At 46.1% G+C, this 3664-nt stretch overlaps 1 long non-coding RNA gene across 1 annotated transcript; it reads right to left on the bottom strand.

Annotated features, from left to right (window-relative positions):
• Positions 1 to 2537: 2537 nt before the first annotated feature.
• Positions 2538 to 3452, bottom strand: LOC107532705 (uncharacterized). Its single transcript, XR_001602763.2, has 3 exons — positions 3412 to 3452; positions 2860 to 2944; positions 2538 to 2612 (listed from the first exon to the last, which is right to left on the bottom strand). It is a non-coding gene; the product is annotated as an uncharacterized LOC107532705 (long non-coding RNA).
• Between the last annotated feature and the right edge of the window lie 212 nt (positions 3453 to 3664).

Here is a 3664-nt window from a genome sequence, read left to right as displayed (position 1 = left end):
TCTGATATCCTCAAAAATGTTATTTTACAGTTGAGTTGTTTGAATCTGGATCCAAACAAATCTACACATTGTATTTGATGGATCTGTTCCTCACGTCTCTTCTGACTTATGGGTTCTCTTTTCCTCTTTGTTTTTCTTAGTAATTAATTTACTGAAGAAGGCGTCTGTCTCACATTCTACAGTTTTCAAAATTACAGTCCAGTAGTGTTACTTTCCCATGCAAACATTTCATTTTTCCTTTATTCTTTTTTTAAAGAAAGCTTTATTGGGCATACTTGACATATAATAAACTGCACACAAAGTGTGTAATTCAATAAGCTTTAACATATGTATGCACTTTGAAACCATCACCACAATCAAGATAATAAATGGGCTTGTCACCCCAGATACATTTTGCTCTCTGAATGTGAGCACACTTCATTTCTCCTGATCTCAGTTTCTTTTCTATAAAAGGAGGGATGTAAAAGACAGGTGTATAGAATTAGATGGCCATGCATATGTGTCTATATCTTTTATTCTTTCTCTCTTGACTTGTCACTCTATCAAATGTGAGATATAAATTACACAGATGGAGCCTGTAGGTTAAATTAGTTTTTTTATATTTCATAGGGTTGCTTTCTTTAGTTAAAATAAGAGGCCCTGTAGCTGCTTTCTCTCCTGCATACCAAAAAGGTTCATAAATTGGTTGCTCATTCATTGCTGAATATTGGCACATTTCTGTTTACGTTTCTGCATCACAGATCTCCCTTTTTAAAAAACTTATCTTTCTTGTTGAAAGTATTACAGCTGTCCCCTTTTTTCCCATCTTTGACCACCACCCCAGGCCTTCCCATTTTGAACACTTGCAAAGTATTACCCTTCTTCAATGCATTGTAGGCTCAGCTCCATGCAGGCTCATTCTGTCCCTAAAACAGGAAAGCACACAGGGGTGAAGGACCAAAGGCCCCCTGGGAGAGGCTTAGAGAGGTGCCTATTTTTACATCTTCAAGGAAGATCAAAATGAACATGGCAGGAAAGTGCTTAAAGCTGACAAAATGGAAGCAAAGGGGGTTTAAATAAAGCACTGTCTGTATCCTCTGGTTTCTTCAAACACTGCTGGCAGGCCATGAGCAAATCTGGGCCTGTAGTATTAATAAAAAGTATGGTTAATATTGTCCTGGATATTTGAAAATTTCAATGAAGTCTAAAGCTTTCTGTGTAGCAATTGGTTTGTTCATTTGCTCACCTGCTTGGGGCTAGGGAGAGGGTGGGTCTAGGAACACTGAACGGATAGTCCACCATCCCCTAAGCAGCTCACCAGAGGAGATGAGCCTTTCCCATCCTTTCCCTGGCTAATTCTTATTCACTTTCACGTCTCAGTTCAAGGGTCTCTTGCTCTGGGAAATCCTGTCTGACTCCTAAGTTTTGGTTAATTCTCTTCTCCATGCCACCATCACTCTATTTACTACTAAAGGGATTGATCCATCAAGAGGATGTAACCCTGCTAAGCATATATGCACCCAATATAGGAGCACCTAAATATGTTTTTTTTTTAACTGGAGGACTTTAAGGGAGAAATCGACAACAACACAGTCATAGTAGGGGCTTTAATACTCCACTGACTTAACTGGATAAGTCTTCCAGACCAAAAAAAATCAACAAGGAAACAGTGACTCTAAATGACACACTAGATCAGATGGATTTATGGAACTGCCATTTGACCCAGTGATCCTACTTCTAGGAATATATCTAAGAAACTCAAAACACTAATCATAAAGGATCTATGCACCCCTATGTTCATAACAGCACAATTTACAATAACCAAGATCTGGAAACACCTCAAGTGCCCATCAGTAGATAAGTGGATAAAAAACTGTGGGACATTTACACCGTGGAATACTATGCAGCTAGAAAAAAGAGGGATCTCTTACTCTTTGAGACAGCATGGAGGGACCTGGAGAGTATTATCCTAAGTGAAACAAGCCAGTCAGAGAAAGACAAGTGTCACATGATCTCACTCATATGTGGAATGTAAGGAACAAAATAAACTGATGAATAAAATAGATCCAGAGCCACAGAAGCATGGAGCAGACTGAGGGATCTCAGAGGGAAAGTGGGGGTGGAGGAGTGGGTGGGAAGAGATTAACCAAAGAACTTATATGCATATATTCATAATCCATGGACACAAACAATAGTGTGGTGAAGGCCTAGGGAGAGGGTGTGGGGTGGAGGGGCTCAATGGGGGGAAAAAAGAGGACATTTGTAATACTTTCAACAATAAAGATAAATTTTAAAAGTCACAAGGTCAGATTCAAGGGGTCAAAAATAGACTTCACTTTTTTAAAAAATGTTTTTATTGACTTTAGAGAGAAAGGGAAAGTGAACGAAAAACATCGATATGAGAGAGAAACATCAACTGATTGCCTCCAGCACGCACCCGGACTGGGGATGGGACCTGCAACCTGGATATGTGCCCTGATGGGAATCAAACCCGCCACCTTTCAGTGCTCGGGCCGATGCTCTAACCACTGAGTCACACTCACCTGGTCATGACTTCTCCTTTAATGGAAGTTTCAAAATACTGGGCATGAAGCTGCTCATCGGGTGTTTGCATGTAATGAAGGAGAAGCCACCTGTATACACAGAGGACACATGGGTCTTGAGGGAGTCCCCTGTAGTCCCTTCAGGACAAATGGACACAGCCTGAGGATCGGTGAGGCCAGAGGTAGGAGACGGGAATTACTCCAGCCTCCTCAACCCCCTTTCACTCCCTATTTGCACCCCTCCCTGCCCCCCACCCACACGGGTAGTAGGAAGATGTGTGTGGTTCTGCTGGGAGTGGAGAGAAATAGGCCACAAAATAGCTGAGAGTCATCTTACCCAGCAGCTCTGGTACCGGTGAGCTGTGTCTTCCAAAAGTCGTGGATTCAAGTTCTACCCTCAGGGCCTCAGAATGTGAGCTTCTCTGGAAACAGGGTCACCGCAGATGCAATCAGTAACATGCTAACAGGCTGTCATACTAGGGTAGGGTGGCCCCTATTCAGTGTGGCTGGTGTCCTCGGGAAAGGGGAAATGTGGACACAGACACACGCTGAGCCAAGGAACCACCAGAAGCCAGAAGAGGGTCCCCTCCCCTCCCCTGGGCTGTGGCCCCACCAGCACCCGCACCTCCGTTTCTGCCCGTGGTGCTGTGGGACAACGAACTGTCGCTCGAAGCCGCGGGCTGGTGGTGCCGTGTCCAGCAGCCCCAGGACACTGAGGCACCCTCGCCCCCCTTCAGGCTGACCTCCTGCTAGTGCAGCCCCTCTGCGGACAGAGAAACCGGACACAGCGCGGGGAACACGTAACCGCCTAACTCTGGGCTTCTTTTTAAGCTCTCTAGACCCCAACTTCCTTATCTGTCTAAAAGAGGTAAAGACAGTGCCTACTTACCGGGCGGGCGTGAGGACAAGGCGGCCTGAGCGTGCAGCAGTTAGCCGAGCCCGGGCGGCGGTGTCGCCCGGGTCCCACGGCGGCGAGATGGCTCAGCGAGCTGCCGTGGCCGCTGGAGCGGCGGACACCAGGGAAGGGTGTGGGTGCAGGGCTGTAAGAGCGGGTGGGGCCAGAGTGCAGCACTGAGAAGGGTGGGGTGAGGCCCCTGCCCCGGCGCCCCTTCGTTCGGCCGCTCACCTGCTTCCTCGCCGGC

This window comes from Miniopterus natalensis, chromosome 13, assembly GCF_054644295.1.
Source record: "Miniopterus natalensis isolate mMinNat1 chromosome 13, mMinNat1.hap1, whole genome shotgun sequence".
NCBI lineage: Eukaryota > Metazoa > Chordata > Mammalia > Chiroptera > Miniopteridae > Miniopterus > Miniopterus natalensis.
Note: the sequence above shows the minus strand (reverse complement) of the source record. Positions and strands in the feature narration are given on the sequence as shown.